Raw genomic sequence first — 24,743 nt, forward strand, 5'->3', positions numbered from 1 at the left:
GGACACACAGTGACTAATAGAAGTGTCCAACCATGTACAGCACAGGGTTAATGACCACTAAGTTTGATACATTTTTGAGCCTCAAACGTATCGCCAAACTGCAAAGTCCATTGCCAAGGACTACCTCCCCTGTAAGTACTCAACTTTTGGGGTTTTAATAAAAAAAACGTGAAATCAAATGCATATGATTGATAAAGCACACAACAGGATGCCTTTGAAAAGAGATTTGGGCCTTTTAAAAAGTGGTGATCTAATCACTCTGGGGAAAAGCAGGGCTGCAAGATTGAAATGGAACTTCACAAAAGAAGTTCACTCGCTCACGTCGGATTTTGAAATTTCCCTCGAGGCAAAAAAAGATTTTTAAGGTTTTAATTCCTAAAAAATACCATACGATGCTTTAAAAGCAGATTTTCTCTTCATTCGATGCAGTTTATGTCAAGAGTTCTGCATTACAAAGAAAGACAAAAGGCAAACATTAAAAAAAATAGCATTCCAAAGCACCACAATCAAAACTAAAATTGTTGAAAACTACAATCGGTTTTCTTATCAAGCTTTGCAATAATTCACAAATCAATGAAGACTCGAAAGAAGGGATTGTGTTAGAATCGCTTTTCTGGCCAAAAAGCATCACCGTATAAGCATAAACAACAACTATAACCATATGAAATGCATGTGGGGGTGGGGGGCATCATCAAATGCCTATAGTACATGTTTTTGATAAGCCTACATGTATTCGCTCAGCAATGACGCATGTAAACATCACATCATCATATTGCAACATCGCCAACAACAAATACAACCACAACATCAGTCCTCATAATTTAAAGCAATAAATAATAGAAGCAATGCCATTGAATATGTGCAACAAATCAATATGGCTGACAACAACAATCATAACAACAACAGCAAGAATTGCAATGCATCAAGGACAGCAGCAATAGTGATGACAGCAGCATCACCAGAAAATGGGATCAACAACAACAACATGTGCAACAGCGGCAGTGGCCGAAAAAAAGAAAAACGCACCCCAAAAATAAAAACAGCTACAACAGCAGCAGCAGCAGCAAGCAACAAAAGAAGGTAGAAAACAACAGCAGCAGCAACTGGAACAACAACGACGACAGAAAGAACACCAACAACAACAGCAGCATAAAGATCGAAACAGCAAAGATGGCAGCTTTGACAACAGCAGCGTAGGCAACAACAATGACATCAACAGCAGCGGCAACAAAAACATCAATGGATGAAAGGAAAGAGTGAGAAAGTTGTGTTCTTTAAATCAGGGGTGTCAAACTCAGTTTAAGGTCAGGTAAGCCGTCATTTAGGTGGATTTTAGTGCGCCCTCAAGTGGGCAAAACTAGCAGCAAATTATTTTTATTGAAACATTTTAGTTAATGTGCCATGTCCCCAGGGGCCGGTTCTGGCCCGCAAGCCGTACATTTGACACCCCTGCTTTACTATGTTCAGTTGGATGACTGTAGCGTGTGAGTCAAGATGGCCGCCAAACATGAGAAGTTTAGCTAGCTGAATGGCCTGCCGTTTTTGTGTGTGTGTGTGTGTGTGTGTGTGCGTTCAGGCCCGAGTGGTAAGAAAGTTACACTTACTTTTGTCGAAAGTCTCCCGAGCAGGCTGGTCACAAGTTTCTCCAAGCAATTCGATTTTCTTTCCCAAGTTGCAATCCATGCAAGGTCATCGTTGAGTTCCAACAATTGCACTCTTTTCTCATCTTGTCTTTTTGTCTCTCCTGGTGAAAGGACAGACAAAAATCATCACTGTCAGCCATGTAGCCAAATCCAGTTCATCTGTGTGCGCCACCTAAATCACTTCCCCACTTCCTGTTCCTCTCTGAAGCACTTCCTGTTTGGGGTTGACATAGGACAATGCACTTCCTAATTTTAAATGTGAACAAAATACTCTTAATATATTTCATTCTCCACAATACATTTCTCGACCAATCAAAAAATGGCTTCATACTGCGATTTCCCCCCTCCCACTCCTCCCCCAGCGAAAATCGTTTACTTTCGTAAATATTATTTTTATGATGAATGTAATGTGTCTGCTGACATTTAGGGTGCAGTTACAGTTTGGAGTGCTGGCCCGCTCGCCTCCTTCCATCACTTTCTTCAAGCACATGTTGGATCGGAACCAGTGTGTTTGCAGTGTTCAGTCTCACTTAATCCCCTCTGGCTGTGAGCGTACAAGAGTGCCGTGTCCATGTCGTCCACCTCCCAGAGAGGAATTAGGTCATACTTCTCCCCCACAAAAATCATCCAGTGATGTATTTTCATGAGCTCTGGGTTGCGCACATTTCAACATTGTGTCATTTACAGGCTTAATGATGTAAAAAGAAAACAAAGGGAAAAAAAAAACTGAAAATGAACTGTTTAAGGGGCTGATACAGATCTGCTGCATTCTCCACCAAACACCAGAGTTTACTTACTGGCCACCAGACATAAACACATTGAGGTGGTGTGGGGGTCATTTAGATACAGCGCCATCATTAGGCCAGTTCAGGTTCACTGCCGATGAGTCCCGTGCGCCCGAGTGGGGAAAAGTGTAGGGCAATTACATGTGCTGCACTCAACTGGCAGCAGAGCAGGAAATGAGGGAGGAAGTGGAGGTGAAGTCTGAGCTGCGAGTCGGTCGCCGGCTTTGGATCGGAGGCGAGACGTCCTTTATCCATGTCCACCAGCACGCTGGCCAATCGGCAATCGTTCCTGTTACAAACGTTATTTCTGTTAAGGCCGTTATCGTTGGACTTGTTTGATGCTTTAATTTCATAAAAAGAAGAACGTCATGATGTGGCACTTTCCCAAAAAGACGACAGCACTATCTATATTGCACATTTCTGAAAAGAGAAATCTACTGATGCTTTACTTACTTAAAGTGGAAGACAACCCAAATATATATTTGGTCAACTAGTTGAAACACAGCATTCTGATTAATATTGCATTTGTGGGATATGAGTTAATCAGCAAATTCCACCCGTTTTTTGGCCATCTCAGGGGGCGGCCATTTTGTCACTTCTGTCGACTGAATATGACATCACAGATGCTCAGGGCTCAGATAGCGACCAATCGTGGCTCAGCTTCAGAAAACAGGTGAGCCACGATTGGTCGTTAGCTGAGCCTTGAGCAACTTGGATGTCATTTTCAGTCGAAAAAAGTAAAATGTCCGCCCCCAGAGATGCCTAAAAACGGGAGGATTAACTCTTATTCCACCAACGCAATATTTATCAGAATGCCTTGTTTCAACCAGTGGGCCTGCATAGAACATATTCTTGTAAAGAAAATATGTTTGGGTTAACTTCCTCTTTAAAAAGAAAACATATTTGTTGTACTTTCCTAAAAAGAAGGTACACTATTAATGTACATTTCTAAAAAGAAGAAAAACATTGATGTTGCACTTTCCTAAAAAGAAGGCGCATTATTGATGCTGTACTTTTGTAAAAAAAAAATATATATATTGGCCTTGCTTGTCACTCTGTCCAGTCCTAAGTGTCAAGCTTCTACATTGACCTTGACCCGGAACCTTCTTCCGGTTATGTGATGAAGGCATCCTAGTCCAAGATGAAATGTTGGGACAACTCATGCAATGTTGTGGATCGGCGGCCTGCTGACAAGAGCACAAGTAAGGCCGCCTGCACTCTTCTTTGTTGCCATTATGGTTTGCAGATGTCACCCCGCATAGCATTCCCTGCAAGTCATTCCTTGTGACTCGCAGGGAATCCCACGTTTACTTGGTGTATTGTCTTCATGGAAGACTGCAGCACTTGCACGACCGGTGCGCGCCGGTCACACTCGCGCGTCTCAGGACTCAGGCTGGCCGCGGGCCAGAACGCGATGATCGCTATCAGCCGTCCAGTCATTACAGCCGTTCTGTAAATAGCAAGCTGGCAAGAGGAAATATCTCCCATCAAGTCAAAACACACACACACGCACACAAGTAGTTGTGCTGCTATCGATGAAGTTGTTTCACAGCAGACGTTAATGAGGCTCATGTCAAATTGCGAAATCACTGAAGCAACAACCATGTAAGAAATTGTATTATGTACTTTCTTGCCCATGCACAAATTGCGTTTATGCTCACAAAAAAATAACATTCTGGAAACATTTTGTCATGCTCAGGTTCCCCCCCCCCCCCCCCCCACTAGGACTGAAACTGTAAATGCACGAATTAGTATTTACATTTATCTGCACAGAGCATTGGGTGTTCCAAGTTCCCACGAGGGAGGGACACATGTATACTCTGTAAACAAAAATAGTGCAGCTCAGCCTCTGGCAGGCGGATGTCATATCGAACAATTAGCATGTCATGCTTTCACAGAATGTGAGACTTGTTAACTGGTGTGAAACAGCACTAGATCAGTGCAGCATCTTAAAAATCAGTGCAGCATCTTAAAAAAATCTTAAAAATGACAATTTATGTTGGACTTTCCTAAAAAGAAGAAAACCTATTTGATGCACTTTCCAAAAAGACAAACTAATGATGTCACACTTTCCTAAAAAGAAAAATATTGATTTAGCACTTGTCTGAAAAAGACAAAATTGTCGATGTTGCAGTTTCTTTAAAAGAAAAAAAATATCACAGACGTGCATTCCAAAAAAAAAAAAGACGGTGTACTTTCTTAAAAAGAAGACAACCATTGACGCTGCACTAAAACGATGACACACTATTAATGGTTCCCTAAAAAGACAACAAACTATTTGTGGCACTTTCCTCAAAGAAGACAAACTGAAGTTGCACTTTTTTACAAAGACAAACTCTTTGTTGCACTTCAAAAGCAAAATGATTGAGGTTGTACATCCCTACAAAGACGACAAAATATTGATGTTGCACTTTCCTAAAAAGAGGAAACTATTCATTGCACTTTCCTAAAAAGACAAATGATTGTCTTGCTGACTAATGTTTTACTTTGCTTTTTAAGTACCATCGCATCCCTGATGTCGGCGCCGTCTAAGTGGGCTCGTATGTCCGTGGCTGTGTTGAATTAAGGTTCTGGACCGTCCCACATCCCAGGTGATGTGCAGACACAACTGTGGCGGCTATGCTGTATTTGTAGCCTCAGCAGGAACGCAGGAATGCTTGGGACCCTTCGACAACACACACGCCGACGCGCTCCCAGCGGCTGCAGCACGGTCGTTAATCCCGACGAGTCGAGAGACGACGCGGCTCCGCTCGCCAGCGTCGCAGGGCTCCACCTGAGTTTACTCAGGGAATTAAAAGAGCTTCTCATGGATCTTCATGTGGTTTCTTTCACATCAGACAAAAAGGACGTTTTAGAGCATTTTGGTTTGATTAGAAAATATGGCACGAATGTGCTGCTTTGCTGGCTGGGAAAATAAATGGTCAACCACATGAAGACGTCTTTGTTAAGGTTAAGAGACCACATGTGCGCCACAAAGTGCCGAGAAACAGATGTTGCGCTAGAGTCCCTGCGAGCAACATGGCCGCTTTCTGCTGAGTGGGGGACTGCAAGCAGCGACGTTACGAGTCGTGAGGATTCCGGAACCCTGAACCTGAGATGGAATTTAAACCATGCTACATCCGTCAACTTTGGTGCGAGTACTTTTAAGCAGTATGGGACAATGCTGACTTAACCGTGTCCATGTTACCAAGTGAAACTGGCTTTGAGGCCTAAATTTCCAGAAATGTTAAGAAACGCAAACTAAAAGCTTCAAATCATAATGGAAGATGTTGTGCGTGTTTCTGGGCATGGCTCCTTATGACTTTTTTGTGGGTCTACTTAAGTTTGAAGTGCCTGCATAATTTCATGCTAAGTGAAACCGGCTTCATGTGATGAATTTTCCAAAAATTCGAACGATCCCTGTAAATGACCGAAACAACCCTAAAATGGCCACTTCAGAGCAAAATAGATGTGTTCTTGTGTCTTTTTAAACAAGTTTTCCAGACTTTTTTGTGGGTCTCCTCATGATGGAAATGTGCAATTTTAATGCTGCAAGATTAAAAAGCTAATGAATTTAAAAAAAGGAAAAAATTGACCCTAAAATTAAGACTTCCTGACTTTTTAGGCATAGGTTTTGAGATTTTTTTTGTGGGTTTACTTATGATGGACACGCTTACTTGTAGCAAGTAAAACTGGAGCCAAAGGCTGAATTGGAAAAAAAAATTGAAGGAGCCCTGACTTCCTCTATTTGTTTTTTTCAACAGACTTATTGGGGGTCTACTGTTGATGAACATGTCTACCAAATATGTTGATAACTGAAAGTGATTTGGTGGGATGAATTTTCCAAAAAAATCAAAGGATTACTAGAAGCAACAAAAATGACCCTAAAATGGCCACGGCTAACTAACCTGGCGGACTTACTTACTTACTTAATTGTAATCTAAGGCATAGCTTCTTGAGGCAATTTTTTGGGGGGCCTACTCAATATAGACATGCCTACCAAATTTCAAGTTGGTAAGGGAAACTGACAACAGGGGCTAAATTAAAAAAAAAAAAATCTGGATGGTAGTTACTGAGCCTAATAATGACAACAGCATTACACAATGTGAGGATGATATGCGCGTATGTCCTCAATGTGTTCAGGTGTGTCCTGCACGGGTGGTCTGTGTATGTATGCGTGTGTGTGCGCGCGGCCTCACTGTGGGAATCCGGCCCAGTGTTATTGTACAAGTAGTGGGCTGGCCATGACGCAGTCCCGCTCAAATAATGGGAACATTAAATATTTGGCCCAAATTATAATCATCCATTTCCTGGACTAATCACAGGAACACTGAAAGTAAGCAAACGTGCCGCCAAACGATGGCATTTAGCGATTGCGAAGGTCGGCGCGCCCTCCTCGCGGCGGGCTGCCCGTTTAGCATTTAGCACACGCGCCGCTGTCAAAGTCAGCATCTTCAGCGGAAAGCGTGCCATGGCAGACGCAGCGTGGGGATCAAAGAAGGCAGGCATAAGACTATAAACACGCGGACGGCCGCTTGCGTGTTAATTGGAGTCGCTCCAGGTCCGTTCACAAGCTTTCCTGTTTACACCAGGCGAGAGCGGCCTCGGACCGCCGGGCGAGAGATTGGGCGGGAAGGGCGGGACAAGTCGTGAGGGGAGAAACGTGGCAACGCCTTTTGGATTCCTGACATTTCTCCCCCCCAAAAATGTGTTTTGTGATAGAATGATAGAAAACCTGGTAAAGGTTGTGCCAGTTAAAAACAAGACCACTGTAAAAAATCTCAACAGACGTGCAGGTAAACATTAGACTATGGTAAAAACTCCAAAAGTTAGACTTAAAATAAAAGTACTTTAACTTAAAAAAAACACTCAAATAAAATATTTCTAAAAATCTCAATTCCCCCAATTTACAAAACTAAAAAATACGACCGTAAATCGACTATTTTGCGTAGGTGAAATAAAACGACGAAATCCCCCCAAAAACAAATGCTGTGGCACCTAAAATAAGACTATGCTAAAAACGCTAACGCAAAACTTGCACAAGTTACCAAACAAAGACAAAAACATCGCCCAGGTTAGACAACCGTAAGCCCCCTAAAGTCCAATCAGTGTCTGGGTCCAGCTCGGGGGCCCCGGTCCGCCTGTTGAGGACCGATGCTCTCGAGATTTCCGTGAATCAAGTGGAGCCGCGTTCCGCTCAGGTCCCGCCTCAGCCCGCCAACACAATAACAGTATTCATGTTTAATTGCAGCTGGCTGGCAGCGCTTAGCCTCCTTCTCCTCTTTATTAGTAACAATATCCTACGCCATGACACCCCCCCCCCCCCCCCCCCCCCGTCACATACACAACTGCTCAATGGCAGTCAGGTAGAGCAAAAGGGTGGGGCCTCACTTCCTTCCTTCCCGCTTTGTGACATGTTTAGTCCGAAAATATGGCTTCTCTTTGTCGCAAGTGAAGCCGCGCAGTTTTCTCTTTCACGCACACACACACAAAGGAGCTTTACATTGTTTCCATGGAGACACTTGCACTTTTGGTATGCATGCCCCTCGCTCTTTCTGTCCTCTGCTCTAAATAATGTCGAGACACTCATTAGTTGTTTTTTTTTGTGGCTTTCATGTCGCTAACATACAAAGTCAAACACATGTTGTGGCGTGTTGGTTTTTTTTTCCCTCGCGGCCTACGTCTGCATGTCAAATACATTGGGACTCATTACTGCTACAAGAGCCGAACGGTCCGCGAGATGCTTACAACCCAAAAAAATAAAAACTAAGCGTGCCGTTTAATCATTTAATCGGGCTTCTGCACTCTCTCAACAGCCACGCAATCGCTGAAGCCGCATGGGCAAAAGTATTGGGACACATTCCACTTACAGGAAGGGAAGAAAATGGTGGAGTTGTTTCCTGAGCACTTCTGCACCCCTGGGTTGCCCAACTAGGTCCAAACGGATGTAAATCTTGTTGCTTTATTGCTGTTCACCTTTTTAGCCAACCAGGTTCCAGCAGGCGTTGTTTTTATTGTTGCTCAAGCGCTACCGGGGAAGTGGTTCTCCTCAGGACCGGTCACGGTCGGTCCATGCAGAATCCTTATAGCAACAATGCAGGAGAGGAGCGAGGGGGAGAGAGCGACAGAGAGAGAGGAGAAGCGGCAGTAAAACAGACCAAAAGCATTTGGGAGGGAGCGTGTGGGAACAAGTCTTGAATCAGGATTTAAACGTTTCTAGGTAGTCACTCTAATGGCCTGGCGTTAGGCCATTCCAGAGCGTTCCCTTGTTACTTCGCAGTACAGTTAATACGGCTTCAGTCTATCACTGGGTTTTCATTTGTGACCATACCTTTCATCTTTTGTGGGTTTACCTCGCTATTTTCGTGAGTTTTCTTGATGTTTTCTCCCTTTAAGTCGGACCGGGCAAAAAAAAAAAGTATGTTTTTTTTGTTTGTTTTTTTTAGGGCAAATTTGTTTGACAAAAACCGAGACCATTAACATTAGACCTCGTACAATCTTGTTTTGGGAGCCAAGAGCTCATCGCAATGACTCCTTCTCCTACTCCGTTTTCTTCTTTTTAATGGAACATAAGGCACCACTAATTCAGCAACACACTAAGCCATGTAATACTTTGAGTAAGTAACAGAACCGGGGGCCAGTAAAAATTGTCGTGTATACAAGTAATGTGATCAAAACTTCTCGTCTTGGTCAAGAGTCTTACTGCAGCATTTTGTACTAACTGCAGACGTTATTTAGCTCTCTCTTTTTTGCTTGATTATTCCCAGGTTCCCCCAATCATGTCCCACTCACTTTTCTCCTTATTCATCCCCAAGATCCCACCAGGAAGATTGTTGATGTTCAACTTGTGTTCAAGGTATGCCTTTAGACACAGGGAACAGAAAAGCAACTCGGCCAAAGTGTTACCGCAAACACAAATTGTCTGAAATGTCTTAAGATGAAAAATTGTCGCCCAACCTATGCCTGATTCATTAATTGACTCTCACATGACTTGTGTCCGTCTTGTCCGCTTTGAAGGCTCTCATCAAGCAAGGATCACACGGGATAACATCTTGATTGGAAACCAAAATGCCACAATGAACACAAACATGACATCTTTCATTAACTCAATCAAGAGCAATGTTGTGGTTTTAAAGTGGAAAAAAAAAAAAAAAAAAAAATCCCTCGGAAAGTTTGTCTTTGTTCTTTCGAATTCCGGATTCCTCTCTCTCAAACGAGGGAAACACAAAGCGGCGGCGGCGGCGGCGGCTCTCAGTGTCGTCTCACATTTAACACACAAATGTTTCTGTGCTGACTCCACATGGCAATGAAGCATCCAGGCGGCGGCTGGCGGCAGGATCAAAAGCGAGTCCGTTTGTTGACGACGCACAAACAAAAGCCGACAGGAAGTACGCGGGCCAAATGAGGCCAAATAAGTGTGACATTGGAAGACTTTTTTCTCTACGACCAGTTTGCGCCTACATGCTCTTGTCCACCTGGCAGGTAGTACGTTCAAGTCAACGGGAGTTGAATTTGTTCCCTGTTAAAAAGCAGCAAAGACAAGAGAGAAAGGTTGCGGCCAAACAGTTGGTTCTCATGTTCTCATTTCCTCCGGGACGTCCCACTAATCAGCAACACAAGCGGGATGAGATTTGTTTCTCGATGCCTTGAGCTCTTTTATTTGAAATGTCTTTCATTTTGCCTCAATGAAGCAAAGCACTGATGGATGGCTGCACTTGTGGCGCTGACAGATTTTTTCCCAAGGCTCTTGAATGCAATATAATAACAATTATACGTAATATATCATTTTGTATGGGTATATATTAGGGCTGTCAAAGTTAAAGCATTAACTATGGAGATTAATTCAAATTTTATAACGCACTGAAAAAAATTAACTCAGTTAACTCTCTAACGTTTTATTTACTTCCTATCGCAGCTGACCTCTGCTCACTTTGCAGCCACACTTAGAGGGTCACTGTCGCAAAGACGGACTTTGACGTAGTTTTACTTTAAAAAAATGCTCGATGGCTCATTGGAGAAATCCAAAATAATTTGCACACTTTTCAAAGCCAAATGAAAACACCATATGAGTTGTACGTCTTTGGTGTCTCGTTCAACTGTTGTATTTCACAGGAACAGAATCATATTCATTGATCAAAGAAAACTATTAGAATAGTATTTGAATTGAAATATACTTTCATTTTTTTCTGCATTAATTCCAAGATTTTACTAAAGTAAGTATCGGTTCCAAGCTTGGTAAAAAATTGTAGTTAAAAAATACGATTAATCGCGATCAATTATAGAAAATTTTGAGATTAAGTCTGAGATCATTTTACACATAAAAGAATGTAACGTGCAACTGTCTTAAGTTAAATAACGGCACATCTAGAGTACGCATGATAAAGTAAACATTGCTACCTAGCCTACCACCGCTAGTTGGAATCCCTCCCCAGGAAAGAGCGAGGATCGAGATTTTCAATCGCTTTATGGAACAAATGGAAACAACTCAACTGACGCCGTCACGCACCGTACCGAGTGGCTACAGCCGTTGGTTTACAGCCAGCCAACTCTCCATTTTCATTTGCCGGATTCCACATCACTCAACAGGCCCGAGCTGCCTTTTAAAAGGAACACACACATATATTTCGTTAATGTATGCATTACGCTTTAACATCAATTTGGTGGATTTCGTTTCTGCCCTTGTTCCTTGCCGCCAGTCCCGCCGGCTTTACTATTTTAAGACGAGTGACGATCAAAATAGCCCAAGCTAGCAAGGCTAACCTCTACCAAAAACATGATAAGTCGACTTTAAAGCTTTCTATGCGGAGTAGCGAAGTTGACTCATGGACTAGTCGACTAACTAGTTAGTTAGGGAATCTGGATAGACAAGGAGACGAGAAAGCAACAACAGTAACAATCACCAACAACACGGCAGGGCGTGGACGTGACAAATGTAAAAAGTCAACAGGTCCACACCTCGTCCTCTCCTCGGACGTTACCCGAGCCGCGGCCTTTAAGCGGCGCGTTTGAGCGCCGCACAATGAATCAAGTCCTCGCTCACTTTACACTCAGTCATTGTGTTGAGCACACACAAAGCTGGACTGGGCCACCGCGTCGGGCCGGGCCGGGCCGGGCCTCCTCCTCCTCCGTGGCCGGCCCACTTCCGCTCACCGGGGATTATTTTTCACCTCACCGACGCCTCGTTTTGTCACTGGAGGCTTTTAACGCAGGAAGTGGAGCAGTTTGTGTATGTGTGTTGGAAGACACACAAAGATACCGTGTCACCAGCTTTCATCTTTCAGATTTTGCTCAAAGAAAAGATGTACAAACCCCATCATTATCCTTTCTTTTGTTTTTTTTAATTGGCCTATGGGCCAGTTAGGATTGTTGCCTGGCAACAAGTTAGTACTGCTAAGCTACTTTATAGTTAGATCTGTGAGTTTTTTGATAGGTGTATTATTTTTTTTTACTGTTGGCCATTCTACCCAATCCGAGCTCGCCATTTGCCCCGGCGGGATAACGTGTCTATAATTCTTGATCTTTGGGCTATGTTGACGAAAGCATGCCACAGACATGTTACATTCATAGACACGTGTCCTTTAGTGGCATATTTGCCAGAATGTCCGTCTGTCAAGCTGCTGTTTGAGCACAATATATTTTTAATAATGTTTGTCCTGTCCAGCAAGGGATGATTGACAGGCTTGTAGTCGGGGTCCCATGGTCTGATCCGTCTGTTCCCACTGCAGCTCGAGCCCTACGAATGTCACTCAAGCTGACCGAGTCACTCAGGGGAATGTCTGTTGATGGAGCGATGATACACGAGACCCACCGAGTGGGTTTCGTTCACATCATGTCACAATATTCCCGCGTAGAGACCACATGAACGCCGACAGCGTTGAAGTGCACAAACGTTCCCCTTCAAAAATCCAGAAAGGAGCCCTGGGCCCATATTAGGAAACAACAAGCATCCTGGCACGGGGGCGTCATAAGGGGGTCCCGTCAGGGCCAGACTGTTGGCCTTGGCACTCACGCTGTCTGAGAACCTGCCGGCCCCGCTAACCTCTGGCAGCGTAGCACCTCCGAGACGCGACGGCCCCGGGCGGGGGTGCCACTGGGAGCAGAAATTAAAAATAGGTGGGGGGGGGTTTTGAGGGGTACTTGAAGACCCCTTACGAAACAATCACATTCCGGGAGCCCGGATGGCGCTCAAGCTTTGTCCTTTTGAGGCTCCCAGTGAGACTTGGAGCTAAATATTTATTCTAAGCGTGGGCACAACTCCGCAATGTTGTTGCAACATTCATCATGTCAAAACTGACGTGAGAAATGTGGTTTGTTTGCTGCATAAACAACATTTTTCTTCTTCCATGCCCAGTAGTTTATTCTTATTTTGTTTAAAAAAAATTTTGACTGGCGTGAATGTTTTATTTCTCATACCCGCAATAGCGCGCTAGTGGACGCTGAGCTAAAACGATAAAGGGGCAAATCACTAAATGGAACTAAATTCAAATGACGAATTACTAAACAGACCGCCAAACCAGAAGTGCGGCAGACGTGTAATGCGCCACAACAAGGGCAAACTGATTTGCGCGATAAATATTAATGCTTTATGCTAGCCATTAAAACTTTAGCTGCACGGTGTCAACGTAGCACCCAGTCATGCAACACAGGCTTGCTAACGGATGCTAAGCTAAAACGACACGACGATCCATGACGTTGGAATGTTTTGTAGGTCTGGAGTCCATAAGCCCAATTAGCAATTTACAAAACAACTACTTACTCAATGCGTGTTCGTTTTATCTTTCAAGAAGGTATCCAATATAAATAAAGACTCACACAAATCAATCTCACCCGAGAAACAACATAAACATAATGTGGGTTGGTCTCCTCCCTGGCTGGCCCTGCCAATGGTTCTGATCTTCACCAGCTGGTCCCGTGCTCAAATCAGGGCGCGCCGACTCTGAGACTTTGAACCGATTATGCGATGTGTAATTCCCATTTTGGTTTTGGGTTAACCTGTTGGCTAATATAAAGCCCTTCATATAGATTCAGATCCTTCAAAACGCTGGCTCGTTAGTGGATGCTAAACCTAAAAATGATGAAGAGGCTACTTCAAAGCACTCTCGCATAGCTCTAAATCCTTTAAAGAGCCCGTCCGAGCGTCTCCACGAGAACACGCCCTCCAATAAACGAGGCTCCTCTCACGGCGGCGCCTGCCAGGAATGTTTTTTACGTGACGCCGGCGTCTGAATGCAAACACTCGGGGAGGATCTGGGGCGCTTCGCAGCGTTTGGACGAGGGCTCGAGACCACTTGGGTGGCACTCGGCTGAGCAGCGAACCCCCCCCCCCCCCCGTCCCCCTAATGACAACCTGATTTGCACCGACTACATTTGAAAGCCCCTCAAGAAGAGAATCGGCAAACAACTAGCATCCAATATCACAGGACTCCAGATATCCCCTCGCTTGGGAAATGTCACGTCTTGGCCCAGGAATGTGAGTTGGCGTGGCGGCGCTGATTTGAAACTCCGTTCCCCCGGATCGAAACCCTTATTTTCATTTATTTATTCATTCACACAATTCAGAACAGCTTCTCGTTTGTAATGTCAACCTCAGTTGACCTCGTTGGAAATCCTCATTTCAAACCACATCCCTGACTTGAAACCCTAATTTGAAACCATATCCCTGATTTAAACCCCCATTGGAAACCCTAATTTGAAACTGCACCCCTAATTTGAGACCTTAATTTTGAACCTTATCTCAGTCTTGAAACCAAATACCTGGCTTGAAACTCGAATTTGAAACCCTATCTGTGTCTTAAAATCCCAATTTGAAAGCATTTCCCTGCCTTTAAACCCTCATTGGAAACACTAATTTGAAACCATATCCCTGTCGTGAAGCCTTATCTCTGGCTTGAAAACCTAATTTAAACCCATTTCTCTGCCTTTAAACCCTCGTTGGAAACCCTAATTTGAAAATCTATGCTTAGTTTGTGACCCTAATTTTGAACCTTATCTCTGTCTTGAAATCCTAATTTAAAAATGTCATCGCTGTCTTAAAGCGGAAGTCAACCAAAACATTTCTTTTTCAAGAATATGTTCCCGGCAGGCCCACTAGTTGAAACAGGGCATTCCGATAAATATTGCATTTGTGGAATAAGAGTTAATCCACTCGTTTTTAGCTATGTCTGGGGGCGGCCATTTTGTCACTTCCCTTGACTGAAAATGACATCACAACTGCTCACAACAACCAATCGCGGCTCGGATTCAGAAAACAGGTCAGCCGTGATTGGTCGTTGTGAGCAGTTGTGATGTCATTTTCAGTCGACATCAGTGACAAAATGGCCGCCCCGGACATGGCTAAAAACGAGTAGTTTGTGGACTTTTCCACAAACGCAATATTTATGCGTTATATATAATATTTAAAATAATATTTATACTGTTTTGAAATAGTGGAGTGGCATAGAACATATTCTAGAAAAAAACTTCCAAAATCCTCATTTCAAACCCTATTCCAAAGCTTGAAACCCTAATATGAACACCGAATCTGAAACCATGTGCCTGCTTTGAAACCTTACCCGTGTCTTGGCCCGGGAATGTGAGTGTCCGCGTCGCCACGGCCCCTGCGCGGGATGGCAGTCGGGGACTTTGGGGAAGAAGAAGAAGAATTTCCATCCATCCGTCCGTCCATCCATCATTTCCCTGTCAACATCGCCAACCTCACGCTGACTCCCATAAGTGTCACCGCACACGCACACACACGCACAAAGCTGCAGGGAGATGAATTGATAGCATTAATCATTGTCAGGACATGATTATATTCAATATAACATCTGTTGTACATGACGTGAAGGTTCCATCATGCCACGCGTGTCAGCGTGTGCGAATGCGTGTGCGTGCTTGTGTATTGTGTGTGCGCGCGCATGCACTGATTACAAACATGTTTTATTCCGGAAGATTCCGCTGATTAGAGATGCTTTTCCTTTTGATGAGATACACTAATGAGAAGCATATTTAGGACACGCCCCCGAGCAAAGATTGGCTCGCGTTCGCTCCTTTTTTGTTGCTCTTGTCGTTGAGTACTTTGGTTGCACAAAAGTTTTCACCTGATGTCAGTCTGAAGTGTTAACACGTACAGTGCACAAAACAAGTTGGCGACACAGCACAAGTAGCTGCACTACACCTTAATGTACTATAGGGGGGCGATAGAAAGGAGACAAGCACCTGCACAAAAGGTTTTGGGGCCTTTCTTGGGCGGGGTTTTTCTTTCGGCCCCAGGAACTAAATTTAGGAAACCCAACTTGGAACACTAGCCCTGATTTTAACTCCTAATTAAAATTAAAAAACGGAGCCTGGCTTGAAACCCGAACTTCAAACCCATACTCTGTCCAGAAACCCTGATTTGATACCCTTGCCTTGTCTTAAAACCACACTTTGAAACGCTAACCCTAGTTTGAAACGTTCACTTGAAACCCTACAATTGTCTTGAAGTCCTTATTTGAAACCATGGCTTGAAACCCTAATTTGACACCCCAACCCTGACCTGAAAACCTCACCCTGTCTTAAAACCCTAACCCTAAGTGTGCCGCATACATTTCGTTTCGTATAATATGACAAATGCGCAGCACAGAAAGAGCAGAATCCGATTTCTTTCGCTCGATAAATCAGATTTAGCATGTATGATATTCGACGGAAAAGTCTGAGTCAGAGGGTGAGCATCCTTCACTCCCGGTGTGTGTTTCTGTGTGCGCGTGCGTGCGTGCGTCTGCGTTTTCACAGTTCACCTGCTCTACATGCACACACACAGATGAGAGTGTTTAGGACGGCATAGTTAGGACATGGATCCCGATGTTTCCAATCAGGCGCTCGGCTTGAACACGCGTGAAGACGAGTCCCGCCCTAGTCCACGTCGTGTGTGTGTGCACGTGTGTGTGTGCGCAAGATGCAAGACTCCCAGCTCTTTAGCCAAATGACGAACACCAGTCCAATCCCTCCCATGGGCCCGAACATTTTTCCTCCCTAATTATGATCGTGATGATAAATTTGATCTTGAAAAAGCTTTGAGCTGCTTTGCGTCTGGAAAAACCTCAAGACAATCTTGCCTTTTTTGTTTCTTGCATAAGACGCAGCTTTGACGTGGGCATTTCAACATGCTCGCAAACGTGGAGGAAAAGGAGGAGCTGGCGTCCATGTGATCCCAAATCCCAGCTGTTGTTTTAGCCACTGAGGAGTTTTGAGGCCAGCGTGATGTAACATAATCACTTTTATACGCTTTGCAGCAACGCAACGTTAAACGCTTCATCTGCCAGCAAGGCGTCGACATGTGAAAAAGAAAAAAAAAAACGATTGGCTTGGAATGACGTGGGATGTTGTTATCCGCAGGTGGAACGTAAACAATGACATTTGGCTGACCCTTGCCCTCTTAGGTGCTGGTTGACGTTCATAGGTTCAGTTAGTGTCTTTACGAGGGATGTAACGATGAATCAAAAATTGATTTAAAATCGTTTCGGCCAGATTAATTGAAAAATCGAGTTGATAAGATTCATCTAGAAAATGCTGTCTTGAAATGTTTTTTTTCATTCCAGATGCATAGCACATTTTGAATGTGTAGAATCAAATTATGCTTTTGCGCCAAACATCATTGCGTATTGCGTTTGTGGATGGCTGCAGAATCACACTAGTCCACAGAGGCAAGCATGGTAGCAATTTTTTTTAAAAAATCGAATTGAATCGAAAATCGGGAACTGAAATTCGAAAATCGTATCGGGGCTTGAGTGAATCGTTACATCCCTAGTATTTATTGACCTACGTCGTTCAGGATTAGGGCTTCAAATGAGAGTTTCAAGTTGGGGATAGGGTTTCACATTCATGTTTCAAGGCATGGTTAGGAGTTCAAATTAGGGTTTCAAATTACACTTTCAAGACAGGGGTAGGGTTCCACATAAGGGTTACAAATTTGGGTGTAAAGCCAGGGATGGGGTTTTAAATTAAGCTTTTAAGTCAGGGACAGGATTTCAAATAACATTTTCAGCCAAGGATAGCAAGTCAGGGTTAATGTTTCAAATTGAGGTTTTAAAACAAGGCTTGGGTTTCAAATGAGTCCTTTTAGCCAGGGGTAGGATTTCAAATGAGGTCTTTAAGACCAGTCTAGCGTTTCAAATGAGGGTTTGGCCATGGCAGTGATGTTAAAAAAACAAATGTGAGACGACTGCCGGCCGCATGTTTAATGACTTCTTCACTTGTCACTCGTCATCTGCCGCAGCTAACATGGGACACATTAGCATAAAACATTAACCTTGATGTGCCGTCAATGTTTTTGCAGTCATAATTCTCCACTCAAAGGGGAGAATAAACACATTTAATTGTTTGAGATGGATGTCAGTGATCATGTAGTGTGTGCGAGCGGCCGGGCGGGCGGCTTGTTGCTGTTACAACTCCTCTGGGACAAAGTCAGAGTACAAATAAATCACCGGAGCTGACAGACGAGCGCAAACAAGTCCCGCCAGGAAGTCAACTTCCCGAGATGGAAACGCCGGGACCGCGAGAGATGTCATCGTGGTGGCCGACGGTGTGACGGATTTTATTTTTAGCCGCTTCCGTAATTTACTGTAAAGTGGAACCTCCAATTAAGTGTGTGATTGTGGGTCAAAAATAACCCAAGTTGTGTTAAAAAAAAAAAAAGTGATTGGAACTTTTGGGGTTATTTATTTAACCCCCAAAAAACGGTCCAATAAATTTTTGGGATCATCTGGGTAAAAAAATAATAAAAAATAAGGGTCAAAAAGGAACTCACAACCCAAGGTTGGAACCATATGAATAGTTGGTTTTTGTGGGTTATTTATTCGACCCAACATTTTGTCTTAAAGCAATAACTCAAAATTGGCCTGGTCCCTTTTTGACTAAATATGTTTTTTTGGGGGTTTGAAGTTAAGTGTACATTTGCAACCCTAACCCATGCTTGAAACCTTCACAGAAATCCACATCTCAAGTGTGCCGTACATGCTGAGAGCAAAACTCACCTTGTTATCGTGACATGAAGCTGATAGCATGTTGAACTCTCTTCAAAACGTGGGGGTGAAGTAGGGTATGACATCACATCACTTTTGGGGGCGCTCTGGTGGCCACGTTGGCCGGCAGCCAGCAGGACGTCTCGCAAAAGAGCTGCGACTGCACAACAAAGGCGCATAAAAGTCATCGGCAGACAAGCAGGCTGAAATACTCGACGTGCGGTGGTCTTTGTTCCTCCGGGGGGTTGGGGAGGGGAGGGGGGGCTTGCCTCTCATCCTTTATTACCCGTCGCTGTTTAATCAACTGCACTCTGGACGCACTTCACAGGCAGCCCCGCCAAAATAAGCACGTTAAATACGTCCAATAAGCGACATGCAGACGCATCAATTCCCGGCGTCCATTTCAAGTGAAATATGGAAGTTATCATAAAAATGAGTGATCGCATCCATTTAACTCTTTGATGTGCTTTTGTTCTCCATTCCTTTCATAGTTAAAGCCGGGGCGCAGCTAAAGTCTTGTTGGATTGTCACATAAACCCCAAGAAACTTATAGAGTAGTGTTTCACGTTGACTGAGCGGGTGCCGTGGGTTACAATTCTCCCTTTCATTCAAAGGTCTATTATCCGGAATCACAACAAGGTTGGGATTTAAGGTTATGAGTCTGAATTAGGGGTTCAAATCAGGTTTTAAGACCGGGTTTGGGTTTCCAAGTAGGGTTAAAAAAAAGTGTTACTGTTTCAAATTGAGGTCTAAGTCAGTGTTCGGGTTTCAAACCAAGATTATGATTTCATAGTAGAATTTCATGATAGGGTTGGGCGTTCAAATTAAGGTTTCAAGCATGAGTTAAGGTTAGAGATGAGGTTTTCAAGGCAAGGTTATGGTTTTTAATCTTGAGGAAGCGTTTGAAATTATTGTTTCAAACGAGGGTTATCACAAGGGTTAATTCTGGGATAGGGCTTCAAATTAGGGCTTCAAACCAGGGTTCGTTTTTTTAAGCCTGGACAAAGTAGGGTTTCAAGGGTTAAGGATTCAAGTTGGGGTTTCGGAAAAGTGTTTAAAAACAAGAGTTATGGTTTTAATTTAGTTAAATTAGTTTCATTTGAAACCATAAACCTTTCTTGAAACCTTATCAGAAACACCGTAAATATCAACGTTATCTACTCGCGACCAGTCCAGGATCTATTCATCTGAGCGGCATATGGAAACCGGATATCTTGTTGCCGTGGCAACACCTGCACATTGGAGGGCGATCCAAGAACACAAGCGGGCCCCGTCCAAAGTCCTTCCTCGTTCATCTGCGTGTTTTTGTTTCCACAACAAGGAAAAAAAAAAAAAAAAAGACGGGAAAGACTTCCGACGTGTTTGACAAATGGGAATCATCAGACGGGAATGTGAAGGGAAGAAGGCTGGCGGCATTCAAGTGAAATACGACAACGGAAGCTTGGCTCACTTGTGCGGCACGCAAACACAGCAGCACAACTCTTCAAACGGCCGTCGTTATATAAGCAACGGATTTTATAATGTTACTTTATGGCTATCGTACGCTGCAAAATATGCGGCACGTTTGCATTCAAACGTCTGACTGGAACACGCTCCCCATATAACAGCAGATATAAACGTACATAAGCTCCATCGTGTCCTAATTAAGTCCTGAAATCTCAAGCGCAGCTGACCACTTTAATCAGACCCCTCGAGGCAAATCTACGCCTACGGGGAGACAACCTAAACATGCATCGGACCCGACAGGGCGCCGGCGTGTTGCTTCAACGGGGGACGCCCGCCCCCTCCCCCGGTGCTGCAGGTGCACGATGGCGTCAAAGCCAGTGAGGTCACGGTGGGGAATGAGTTATGTTCTTCCTACAAGTCGTTTTGTGGACGTCGTGTCACGCCCGGTTGGCCGGCTGCGCTACATTAGCTTAGCTGAGGAACATCACCGGATGTTTGATTTCTTTGAGTTCCGTCGCTCAGTGACGATCCATGGAGGTACCTTAAAGTCAACGCAAACATTGTTTTTTTCAAGAATATGTTTTATGCAAGCCCGTTAGTTGAAACATGGCATTCTGACAAATATTGCGTTTGTGGAATAAGAGTTAATCCACTCGTTTTTAGCTATCTCCGGGGGCGACCATTTTGTCACTTCTGTCGACTGAAAATGACATCACAACTGCTCACAACGACCAATCGCGGCTCAGATTAAGAAAACAGGTCAGCCGTGATTGGTCGTTGTGAGCACGAGTGATGTCATTTTCAGTGAACAGAAGAAAAAATGGCCGCCCCCAGAGATGGCTAAACACGAGTGCATTTTTCTGCTGTACTTATATTTCACAAATGCAAAATTAACCAGAATGCCGTGTTTCAACTAGTGGACCTGCTAGGAACATATATCCTTGAAAAAAAAATATATGTTTTTGACCTGCTCAGATGTGGAGTAGCTTCCCGGAGACTGGATTGGGCGAAATGACTTGCCTTTGTATTTGGTAGCAAGATTTTTTGGCGGGCCACATTTTCTACGGACTGAGGATCCAAAAGGAGTTTTGTTGGAAAATGGATCAAAAGATGCCGGATCAGCTTGTGAACGTCGCGTCACGCCCGCTTGATCCGTCAACGCAAAGATCAGGCCTGACACATTTACGACCTTTGCACATGTTTTGACGCAGTAAGTCTTCAACGAAGATCCAGGGAGGCATCTTGGGGAAACCTGTTTAGTTTTCGAGCAGCTTCCAAGAGATTACATTGGGAGGTGTTCCTTGCTTTGCTTCTTTGTATCTTGAAAACAATATCGTTGTGCCAGAACTTGTCAGACACTTTTATGAGGCATCTTAAGGAATCTTGTTCAGTTTTGAAGCAGCTTACTGGACTTTGTATTCGATAAACTTGCAGCATAGACGGAGGCTACAAAGTTTTGTTGGAAAATAGAGCAACAGATGCTGGTGGTCAGGAAGGAGTTTGGGTTCTGGATGTCGCGTCACGCCTGCTTTATCTGCCACATAAACATCAGGCGGACATTTTTATGACCTTTGCGCATGTTTTAACGCAGTATGGCTTCAGTGAAGATCCGTGGAGGCACCTCAGGGAAATCTGCTCAGTTTTGGAGCAGCTTCCAGAACACTGGAGAGGGACAAGATACTTGGTTTTGTACTTTGTATCCGATATTTTGTGTGCCAGAACTTGTAATGACGGAGGCTACAAAAGAAGTTTTGTTGGAAAACAGATGCTGGAGAACTCGACAAGCCATCCAACAAGGAGAACGATTCCCTTGATGGTGTTTAACCGAGATGCCATCTTCCTCTGCTCGTCAGCCTTTCCTAATGGATCGTGCAGCGACGTGCAACGACGGAGGCCGGGAACGTCAGTCCCAACCCGAGCTCGGGAGGATACAACGGGAGTCTGATTGCACTCGGCTCCTCATCCCCGTCCAAGATAAAGATGCAAAGTTTTCCCATCTGGTGATCTCCGGTTTCGGCCCGCTTGGACGGCGTTGCGCCGCCACTCAGCCGAGGACGTGCGTTGGGAACGGTGCGAACATCAGCAGGATTCCTTTCGCTTTTCACGTTCACTCGGCTCTTTTGACACTTTTCGCTTGATTTATTTTTGCATAATTTGCCTTGCAGCCATGAAATCCACCTGAAAATGTTTGTTTGGAATCTCATGGCTTGTTGAGAAAACACTCAGTCGTGTTCTTTTATTAAAATCACATGTTGGCCTTTAAAAAATCCGTTTAAGGTGGAATAAATGATCACATTTTTGTGTGCCAGAGATTTAATATCCTCCATTCCTCTGTCTGCACTTTGGGGGGCGGGGGGGGGAGTCTTAGATGTATTTATTGCTTTTATTTGTTAAAAAATACATGTAAAGACGACTTGGGGAAACAAAAGTTCGAGATTAAATTGCAATCGCAATATTGGCAAAAAAAAAATACCAATTTGATTATTTTTCCAAAATGTTCAGAACACACATGAATTTTGGGGGTAATTTTTTGCTTTGTGTCACGAGGAAAAATTGGATTTACAATATCCGAACACAAACACTGCTGCAAGGCATGTAGGCAGGCCATAGAAACAACAATACTCACAGGCATATATTCTTTATCCTCTGTGAAGAATGACTACTATTACTGCTGTACTGAGAAGTCGAAAGAGGAACTGAGCCTCTGGTGCAGTATATCTGTCTTGCACATCAGAATGACTGAAGGACAAAGTGTGACGAAGACTGATTAATTATTTTTAATTGTATTTCATTGTCATGACTGTCAGTTTTTATCAAGTCTAATCAGATAAAGTGCTATTTTTCCTCACCGTAAAGTGAATTCTATTGTTTGTGAGGAAGTTGATGCAAGTTAATTCGTGCGGAAAAAACATGCTGGGAAACAAAACTGTTTCAAAGCTTGTTTGGTATTAAAGGGAATCAAAAACAAAAGCACAAATTGCTTTGAATAATATGTTTTGCGTTTTCTGTAAACGAAGAGGAAAACCACAATCGGAAATCGAAAGAAAAAACAATACGAGATTTTATTTTTTAAAGCCCGCCCTCCGTTTCCAACCATATGTTTGCGTCTAGCTGCTCACCTCGGACGGACGCCCCGCTGCTCCTCCGTAAATTGACGCCAGCTGTGGACGGTTGCAGTGAAGACAATCCTGGAGCACATCAAACGCAAGATCATGAAAGAGAAGAAAAAAGAAGAAGAGGATGGTCAGCATCAAATTATGTCTCTGGCTTGACGGAGGAAACAGCCGCGACCTCTTTCTCTTTCATCCTTGGCTCGGGTACACATGTTGCTATTGGGGCTAGTTGTTGACACGTGTGACATCTAAACCCTCTCAGGAAGAACACGGAAAATCTCACCTAGCCACCACGTAGCGATGGGGGCTTTGACAATGAGGTGGTCCAGACAGTGAGAGGCAACCTGGAGTCTTGCGAACATAAAAGGTCTACACCCCCCCGTTCAAACGGCAGGTCATTGTGATGAAAAAAATGAAACCGAGATAAATCATTAAAAAAAAAAAAAAAAAAAATGAGACTGCTGAGATGAGGTGCGGTTGCACAAGTCTGCACACCCTCTTCCAGAAAGGAATGTGGCTGCGCTCAGAATAATCCAATATTCAAAATGATTTTAAATGAGTCATGCAACCCATCTATCAGCGGTCTATCTATCATCTATTCATCCTTTCACCCTATGTCACACATCCCTGACATCATAAATTAATTTCACGGGACAAAATGCCAAACAAAATCTGCGACTTTAGACTAGGGATGGACCGATTATCGGCCAGGCCGATTATCACCGCCGATATTCATCAAAATGCCGAATATCCATATCGGCTTTTTAAAAAATCTGATGGCCGATAATAAATCCATTTAAAACTGTGTTAACTTCAAGGAACTATTTATGTAAATTTCAGTTAATTTTATCAGAGATTCTACTCACCCTGCCAACATTCTGCACCTTTTTGTTTTTGTTTGAAATCAAACAAAGATAACTGAAATTTGAACATTTGTGTTATTTTGAAATTTTGGAGAACTTACTTTACTGTCGAAAATATAGGGAGCTATTGTTTAAGTTTTCATTTCACTTTATAAGACATGATGATGACTCTGGGAGCTCCCTTTTTGTGAGAATTTTACAACAAAGATGTATATTGGCAAAAATTTATAATAATAATCATAATTTGCAAATCTGAAAAAAAAATACAATAAACATAAGCTTAAATAGGTTTAAACAAAATTAAGAGTTGTTTTTTTTTTTTTTTTTTTGATACCAATATTTTCCTTTTTGCTGAAAATGAATATCGGTTCCAAATATCGATTATCGGTCTCCTTGATGGTATCGGCCCTGAAAAAAACAACGGTCTATCTCTGGTTTAGACACAACCCCGGTCAAGTAAGCATCAAAAGTTGAACTCAGTTCCTGTTTTGCTTCTTTGGCTTTTACTTCTGCAAAGCCACTTTCAAAAATCGGAGAAGCCAACAAGCCAAGCCACCAAGGGGAAGAGATACAAAGTAAGTTACTCCGTTAAGGACAGTTAAGAACGATCAAATGATGCTCAAAACATTGCCTGTACAATGCATAAAAGGTTTTATGACAATGTCGGCTTGACGCTGGAAACGGACAAAAAGAAAAAGAACAAATCGGAGCCTCCCGGGGCAGATAGCGTTTGACTTTAGGGGTACAAAAGTCTCTCACTGACTATTTAATCCAAAGAAGAAGTGAACTGAATCCGAGGCAGTTGTTCTCCTAAATCAGTGGGATAATGATCCCGGGAAGCGCACTAAAGGCTTTAATTGAAAAACCTGTTGACGTGTACACGAGGACGCTTTGGGAGGTTCCCGCACTGCTGGGAACACAGAGGCTTCCGGAC

General features: G+C 43.5%; 1 protein-coding gene across 3 annotated transcripts in view; it reads right to left on the reverse strand.

Annotated features, from left to right (window-relative positions):
* Positions 1 to 24,743, reverse strand: part of dusp3a (dual specificity phosphatase 3a) — a 162,788-nt gene that overhangs the window by 104,679 nt on the left and 33,366 nt on the right. For 2 of the 3 annotated variants that reach the window (XR_015082556.1, XR_015082557.1), the window contains exons 8-12: positions 22,953 to 23,021; positions 18,400 to 18,547; positions 14,959 to 15,150; positions 2,065 to 2,717; positions 1,605 to 1,744 (exon numbers count right to left, since the gene is read on the reverse strand). The gene's annotated coding sequence lies outside the window, so the exon portion shown is untranslated. The remainder of the gene's footprint in view (positions 1 to 1,604; positions 1,745 to 2,064; positions 2,718 to 14,958; positions 15,151 to 18,399; positions 18,548 to 22,952; positions 23,022 to 24,743) is intronic. The other variant, XR_015082558.1, reaches the window with a different exon arrangement.

Source organism: Filicampus tigris, chromosome 19 (genome assembly GCF_054856515.1).
Source record: "Filicampus tigris isolate MCC_2025a chromosome 19, RoL_Ftig_1.0, whole genome shotgun sequence".
In the NCBI taxonomy this organism is placed as follows: domain Eukaryota; kingdom Metazoa; phylum Chordata; class Actinopteri; order Syngnathiformes; family Syngnathidae; genus Filicampus; species Filicampus tigris.